The sequence below is a fragment of the Molossus molossus genome, unplaced genomic scaffold, assembly GCF_014108415.1.
Source record: "Molossus molossus isolate mMolMol1 unplaced genomic scaffold, mMolMol1.p scaffold_m16_p_17, whole genome shotgun sequence".
Classification (NCBI taxonomy): domain Eukaryota; kingdom Metazoa; phylum Chordata; class Mammalia; order Chiroptera; family Molossidae; genus Molossus; species Molossus molossus.
In genome coordinates this window covers 53,003,338-53,012,195 of record NW_023425352.1, presented here as the reverse complement: position 1 = coordinate 53,012,195, position 8,858 = coordinate 53,003,338, and positions in this window count along the sequence as shown.

Sequence of the window (8,858 nt, the reverse complement as noted above, 5' to 3'; positions counted from 1 at the left end):
TTTCCTTTCTTTTTAAGGCTGAATAATATCCCATTGTATGTATGTACCGCATTTTGTTTATCCATTTATCCGTCAGTGGACACTTGGGTTCCTTGACCTCTTGGTTTTTGTGATAGTGCTCTATGAACATGCTCTCACCTTTCATCTCCTCCTCCTCCTCACATTCCTTCTCCCTCCACACCCCTCTTTCTCTTTCCTTCATTCCTTATTTTTATCTTGCTTCCTACTTTCTGTTTAAGAGCTTGATTCTGAACCCCGTATGTCAAGGTCACTACATCGTGAGGATGTGTATAACACTCAGATTTGTTTATCACTGTGACTGCGCAGATCACTTGTGAATAAATGAATTTCCAAAGTAACTGTGTTTTTTAGAATTTTCCTATAGTTCTATAGTTTGACCCCTTTAATGTGTGTTTGGGATACGGTGTTGCCATCACTTATTTATGAGCAGAGCTTTATCATTAATTCAGAACTCACATACTGGTGCCTGTAGAATTGGTTTTTCCCAAAGAATTTTGTATTAGTAATACTCATTTTTTATTTAGGTTGAGATTTTACTTGCTTACCTCTGATTGTTAGATGGTACATGGGAATGGGTACTCCCAGGGATAATAATGAATAGGGAAGCTGACTTTGGGGTTCAGTGCCCTCATCTCATCTCGGTACTACTTTTCTCTTACTATTTTCTTTCTGACAACTGCCACCGGGCAACCTTGGCCAGGGGGTAAAGATGTCTTCTTTTTGATGTCAGAGATTTATGACTTATGTTTTTAGTAAATTTTTTAAAAGTTTTGTTCGGAAAATGTAGCTTTATATATCAAATACTAAGTTGTTAACAGAACTGGAAAGTCTGTTATTTAGAATTTAGAAGTAACTATGCATTTAAGGACATATGTATTCAGTATTTTTTTTATAAGTAATTTGTCCTTTTCAGTCTCATTCTTTCACAACTGTACAGTGGATTTTTTCAGAAGCTACATGATGTAGTGACTATTTCTCTGATGGTTAGTGGAGCATGTGCTTAAGTATTTTTGTGTTTTCTAGAATTGCGTAAGTTAATACATATTGGTAGAATTGGAAAATTTTTAATTTATTTTAAATTTTTCTTTCTAGAAGTCTAGACAAATTTTTGAGACACTATAGCTCTAAAGAAAATACAGGTTTAACTGCTGTTGTAGAAGAAGGAGTAATAGGTAGTTGTGATATAGTACTTATGAAAGTACAATGGTAGAGAGAAAATAAATAAAACAATTTTTTTTTATCCTCACCTGAGGACATTTTTGCATTTATCTTCAGATAGAGTGGGAGGGAGGGAGGGAGCAAGAGAGAGAGAGAAACATCGATGTGAGAGAGACACATCGAGTGGTTGCTACCCGCACGACCCCAACTGGGGCCAGGGACAGACTGCAACCGAGGTACATGCCCTTAGTAGGAACTGAAGCCGGGACTCTCTGGTCTGCTGGCCGATACTCTAACCGCTGAGCCAAACAGGCCAGGGCTAAATAAAATTTTTTTTTTTTTTTTTTTTTGAGAGAGGAAGTAAGAAGGAGGAAGGGAGAGAGAGAGAGAGAGAGAGAGAAACAGCCATATGAGAGAGAAACATCCATAGGCTTCGTCCTACATTCCCCTTACCTGGGATTGAGCCTAAAACCTGGGCATGTGTCCTGACCAGGAATCGAACCAGCAACCTTTCAGTGCATGAGACAATGCCTAACCAACTGAGCCACACTGGCCAGAGTACAAATAATTCTTGATGGAGCTAAAAGATTTTTTCAAGATTCAGGGTCCCCTCTCACCAGATGTAATGGGGTAGATATTAGAGGATTTGCTACTGTTTATAATCAGATCTCCCTTAATATTACCATTTCACAATCATTCTGCATTGAAATAGGGTTAAATGCACCTAACTCGCTGCAGCGGTTTTTGAGCCACTGACTTCACCTTTGATTCCTGGAGGAAGAAGAGGGAAAATGAATTCCTCACCCCAGTTATTACACAAGATCTGTATTGTTATATTATGAATTTTGTTATGAAGAATAATTTTGATTTTGGGGGACATAATGAGTTACCCCCAAATGAACTCTGTACCCATGATAGAGACATGATAAATGTTACTTAACATTTCTTTCTTTCTTTAAATATTTTTTCTTTATTGATTTTAGAGAGAGAGAGAAAGAGAGAGGGAGAGAGAGACAGAAACATCAATGAGAGAAAACATTGATCGGCCACCTCCTGCATGCCCCCCACTGGGGATTGGGCCCACAACCTGGGCATGTGCCCCGAATGGGAATTGAACTGGTGACCTCTTGGTGCATGGGTCGATGCTCAACCACTGAGCCACACTGGCCGGGCTTAACATTTCTTTTTAAGTGAGCTTCAGAGTTTGGACACCATTGTGAATCCAGCTTCATCATGAATGCCACAGAGCTTTGTTCAGGTTTACTCTCACACTGTGCTCTTTCCCTGAAGGGGAAGAGAACCTGAAGGCACCCAGATGCACTGCAGTGAGGGCACCTCTCACACACAGTCTACCTTGATGCCTCGGGTCCGGGCAGCCAAGCCCAAGGACGATAGGTGAGCGGAGTGCTGCTCTTTTGTTTGTTTTTATTAATAGCTTTTCCTGTCGTTTTAAATAAAATGTTCTTTGAACAAATATAAACTAAGTTCACGTTGTGAAAAATCATCACGCTATATACACTTTGCTTTTTAAAATGTATACGTTATACTTTAAATATTTGTTAAAAAATAAGTTTCATCATTCAGAGGTTACTACTCCCTATGCATTTAAGTACATATCATATTGTTAAGCAATTTTTCACAAGTTAATAACATCTAATACTAGCTGAACATTCTCATTTGTCATTTGTGTATTAGCTCATTTCATCTTCACACTTCAGTCAGTATTATCATTATCCTCATTTTATAAACTGAGGCTTAACAAAGTTAAGAACTTTGCCAGAGGTCATACAGCTTGTACCAGTGGTTCTTAAAACGTGGTCTGTGGAGCCCTGGGGGCCCATCAGAACCTTTTAGGGCTGTGTGAGGTCCACGCTCTTCATAGAACCAGTGAGGGATCAGTGGCTCTTTCGTTCTCATTCTCTCCCGGGTGTGCGTGGATTTTCCAGAGGCTCCATGGCATGCGTCTTCACCCGATGGTTCAAGCCACATGTGCTTGTATATTTTTGCGTTTTCTAGAATTTTGTACATTGGAACATTTAGGGTATAAATATGTATTTTTAAAGTCTAACTCAGTTTGCTCTCAGTCCTTCTACCGTGATCCCACTAGGTAGTTCAGTTTTAGCTGGGTTGTGTTCCCTGAGAATTCACGTGTGGAAGCCCTCACTCCCGTTTGCCTCGTAATGTGACTGTATTTGGAGATCAGGCCTTTGAGAGGTGGTTAAGTTAAAATGGGGCTGTGGCTGTTAAAGTGGGCCCCAAACCAATCAGACTGGTGTCCTTATAAAAAGAGAACATTTGGATACCTAAATGTCAAGCATGTGCACGGAGAGAAGAAAGACCAGTGTGACACAGCGAGAGGGCGACCATCTGCAAACCAGGAAGAGACGCTTCAGTGAAACACCAAACCTGCCAACACCTTGCTCTCCGACTTCCAGCCTCCAAACTTTGAGAAAAGAAGTCTCTGTTGTCCAAGCCACCCAGTCGGTATTTTACGTCAGCCCAGCACTAACACTTGCTGTAGCGCAGAAGCTCATCTACCTGTCGTCTTTTAAGTAGGACATGAAAGAGATTTACAAAAATGTAAAACAATGCCACTCTTCTCACTAATTTTGTAGGGGAAAATACGTATACAGTCGTTCCTCGTTTATTGCGGTTAATCAGTTCCAGACTAGCGGTTGCACCTGGCGTTGAAGGATTCCTTGGGTGCTAGACTACATAGGCCTACAGTCCATACGTACAGTAATTTTAATTTTAATTGTAATACAGAGGTGTATAATTGACTCAGACAACCGTATCATTTTCACTGTCTCGATCAACTTTTTAATGAATATATTTGAAAAAACCGCGATAGAGTGAAGTCGAGAAAGTGGAAGTGTGAAGTGGTGAGGGACGACTGTAGTTGTTTTTCATAAAATATATTGGATTCATTATTGTTATTTATATTTATTTATTTAAATTAATTTTTTTTTGTTACAGGTGTTTCTCCTCCCCACCCCAGACCATTATTGTTATTTTTAAATAAATATTTTTTAAATTCTTAGTTTTTGTTGTTGTTGTTGTTAATCCTCACCTGAGGATATTTTCCCATTGATTTTTAGATAGAGTGGAAGGGAGGGAGGGAGGGAGGGAGGGAGGGAGGGAGAGAGAGAGAGAGAGAAACATCGATGTGAGAGACAAATCAGTTGATTGCTTCCCCCACGACCCTGATGGGCTGAGGATCGAACCTGCAATCCAGGTGCATGCTATTGACTGGGAATCCAACCCTCGACACTTCAGTCCACAGGCCGGCACTAACTGCTGAACCAAACTGGCCAGAGCTAAAATTCTTAGTTTTTTTTTTTTTTTTTTTAAAGAGTTAATACTTTTTAGAGCAGTTTTAGGTTCACAGCAAAATTGAGAGGAAGGCTTAGTTTTATTTTCTAGTAAATTAGAGCCAAATTTATATCTCACATAAACAAAAGTTCTTTGGGGTCCTCAGTAATTTTTGAGTGTACAGGACTCCTGAGACCATAATGTTTGAGAACTGCTGTGCTGTACTATACTTCCACCCAAGGGATAATGTTATACATGATCTTCCATGATGAGCTTTTCTCCCCCAGAGATATGTAGGGGATCACATTAGCTGTCATTAGATACATAGCTACATCATTTTTAACGTCTGCACAATAGTCCACTGTGTGTATGTATATAGCTTAACTAGTTGGTCCCTGACTAATGGGCAGTGAGCTGGTTTCCAGGTTTGGCTATTTAAACAATCCTGGATTGGGCATTTCTGTGCATTTGTCTTTTATGTGTGTGAGGTCATCTAGAAATGGAATTAAATGGTTTTGAAAATGTGGTTAAATTTACGTTTCTTATCTGGAAACCAAGATTTCTCCATTTTGTATTACTCAATAGGAAATACAAACAGAAAAATACATAAAACACATGTGCCATTTGACAATGCACCCAGCAGCTTTTGGGCCCGTTGGTTTGAAAGGCTGACGTGATAATCATTCTCTCAAAATTCTGGAAAACCATTTCTTAATTATAAGCTATAATTATTGCCCATTTTCCACAACTCTTTTACCCATCATCTGGAAATCTACAACAGAAATAGCTTTACTGTTGATTTAACTACAGTGCTTGACTGTTGGTCATTTGTTTTCAGCACAGGGCTAATATTGACCCAGCTTTAAGGTGCTGCTGAAAGCAAGTAAGTCCCTTTGGACGAGCGGGGGAGGGGGGGGCTGGCTATTGACCTTCTAAAGTCTAGAAACAGGTATTGTCTTATTGAAGGGCATCTTGTTGATGGGCATGCCTTTCCACACTCTTTTTGGGAATCTCTGGTAATTATAGCAGACAGGGGACTTCACAAGATAGTGTTGGAATAGGAGAGCTATGATATCTAGGATCTACCGCCTCAGTACCTTGGAGACATACAATTAGCTTTGCTAAAAGACTAGGATTGAGATGGTGGGAAAAGATGGCAACTTTAGTACATCTTTAGAACTAGAGAACATCATAGCCTTCCCTTCCCAACCCAAGGGAAGAACTAACCTTTTTTTATGTGCCCACTGTGCCCAGGCACAGTATGTAATTTTGCATAAGTTTCCCAGCAATCTTCTGAGATAAGTAGTATTACCATTAATTTATTTTATTTTATATCTTTATTATTGAATGTATTACAGATGTTCCTCATTTTCCCCCCATTGACCCCCTTCCTCCCCACTCCTGCCCACCTCCTGCCTTTTCCCACACTGTTGTCTGTGTCCATTGGTTATGCATATAAGTTCTTTGGTTTATTTCTTCCCACCCCCCGGCCCCTTCTCTTTGAGGTTTGTCAGTCTAGCAACCAATTTGTTCTTCTTAATACCTTCACCTTTTTCACCCATTCCCCCAACCCCCCGCCCATCTGGCAACCAACAAAATGTTCTCTGTATCTATGAGAGTGTTTCTGTTCTGCCTGTTCATTTTGTTTGTAGATTCCATTGTTGATAGATATGTATTCATTGCCATTTTGTTTGTTCATATATTTTATCCTTTTCTTCAAAAAGACCCTTCATCATTTCATATAATAATGGTTTGGTGGTGATGAACTCCTTTAGCTTTTTCTTGTCTGGGAAACTCTTTATATGACCATCAATTCTAAATGACAGCTTTGCAGGATAGAGTCATCTTGGTTGTAGGTTCTTGCTTTTCATCACTCTGAATATTTCTTGCCACTCCCTTCTGGCCTGCAAAGTTTCTTTTGAGAAATCAGCTGACAGCCTTATGGGAACTCCCTTGTAGGTAACTAACTAGCTGCCTTTCTCTTGCTGCTTTTAAGATTCTCTCTTTGTCTTGACTCTTTTGCATTTTGATGATGATGTGTCTTGGTGTGGGCCTCCTGGGGTTCATCTTGTTTGGGACTCTGTGTGCTTCCTGGACTTGTATGTCTGTTTCCTTCACCAAGTTAGGGAAGTTTTCTGCCATTATTGTTTCAAATAGGTTTTCGATTTCTTGTTCTCTCTCTTCTCCTTCTGGCACCCCCAAGATACGATTGTTGGCATACTTGAAGTTGTCCCAGAGGCTCCTTACACTATCCTCATTTTTTTGAATTCTTTTTTCTTTTTGCTGTTCTGATTGGGTGTTTTTTGCTTCCTTAGATTCCAAATCGATGGTTCTCTTCTTGGCTTTACCTACTCTACTATGGAATCTGTGTAAATTATTCTTTATTTCAATTAGTGCCTCTTTCATTTCTGACTGTGCATCTTTCATTTCTGACTGGTCCTTTATCATGCTCTTGAGGCCCTCACTAAGTTCACTGAGGTTCTCACTAAGTTCATTGAGCATCCTTATGAGTAGTATTTTGAACTCAGCATCTGTTAGGTTGCTTATCTCCATTTCGCTTAGTTCTTTTCCTGGGTTTTTTTTTCTGTTCTTTCATTTGGGACCTGTTTCTTTGTCTCTTCATTTTGGCTGCCTCCCTGTTTGTTTCTGTGTATTACTGAACAAGAGGTATGGGGCTATCTGAGACCAGATGCTGCTTGTTTGAAAGAATTTAGGAAAACCTGAAGCAGGATGAAAGACAGGCCAATCCTATGGTTAAGCAACTGGCAACAGCTTGGGTGGGCCTGAAAGTTGGGTGGGGCGGGGCCTCAGGGAATCACCGGGGCGGGGCTACCAGTGTGAGCCAGGTTGCTGGAGTCCCAGATATGACGGGTATCTGCCACCCCAGGGAAGGGCTCACCAAAGGAACAAAGGCCTCTGACAGCATCTCTGTCCCGGAGAGAGCCCCCTCTCCAGCCCTCGCTCCAGTGCCAAACAGCTCAGTTCTTCCCTGTATGTCCTGGTGCCCCTCGAGCTGCCTCCCCTCCAAGCTTAGAGGGAGTGAGTCTGATAAGTCCATGTGTGGGCCCTTTAAGGAGCTGCCTGGGGCTCCAGCCGCCTCAGCCTCCCTGAGCCTCAGTTCCCGTTGGTTTTTCCAGCCAGAAGTTGTGGGGACTTCTCTTCCTGGCACTGGAACCCTGAGCAGTGCACCTGATGTGGGGTGAGGTCCCCTCAATCATCAGGGAGGACCTTCCCAGACAAGGGGTCCTCCTGATTTTTATCCATCACGCATGGGTGTGGGACCAGCCCGTCCACCTCCGCCCCTCACGCCTCCGCCCCTCCTACCATGCTCGATGTGGCTGCTTCTTTAATTCCATAGTTGTAGGACTTCCATTCAGCTTGATTTCAGGGGGTTTTGAATGATGGTTGTTCTGTAGTTTAGTTGTAACCTTGATGTGGTTGTGGGAGGACCCGAGACCACATTTACCTACGCCACCATCTTGACCAGAAGTCCTACCATTAATTTATATACAGAAAATAGGTAATTTGCCCAGAACCCAGATTCCACTTCCAGTATACATGACAACAGACTGTTCTTCCTCTCTACAGTGCTGCTATACAACCCAGCAAAGCTGCTGTATTTACTGTGAGATGAGGATATCAGTGGCCGTGTCCTCGTTGCAGCACCACCTCTAAGTCCAACTGCAAAGGACAAAGAAAACATGGAAAGGAAGCTATTGTTTAGTTGTCCCAAGGGAACCCCAGCCCAAGCCATCTGCATTCAGAATTCCCAGGCCAGACTCAGAGTGACTATGAACCTTATAAACTGTGGGTTTTTTTCCTTCTGATTAAGATCATGTTTTTCATTGCCATTGATTTACTCTAAAGATCACAGCAGCCATTTTTTTAAATAAAAACACAATCTAGAGTTTGGGTCCCAAAAATTCAATGTTTTGTCCTGTCAGATTATCTGTTTCCTCTTCAATTTATTTATAATATAAACCTCACATTATTTCTGCTCTGATCCTGGGACTGTGCCTAGCATTCCCAGCTGGTATGTCAACACATTTCTACAGACAATGATAAGGGTCACAATTCTAACCAAAACCTAAACATGTCAAACAAAACTAGCCTCCCTTCAATGCCCCCACTTCCCAATGGCTTATTAAAATCAACTTGAAGTCAAAACCATAAGCAAATGTGCCTTCTCCAAATTTGCAGCCTCAAGGCAGATGAATGGTCAGACATTCGCCTTTTAGGGTTGCCCTAGGAAGAGCTAACAAAAGGGGTGACAGCCCTTAAACAGCTGCTTGGGGAGGAGGACATCTGCCTCTGTTTTGCCAGCCATTCAGTGCTCAGGACTCGCCTTGAAAAGAGCATGTGGGGCT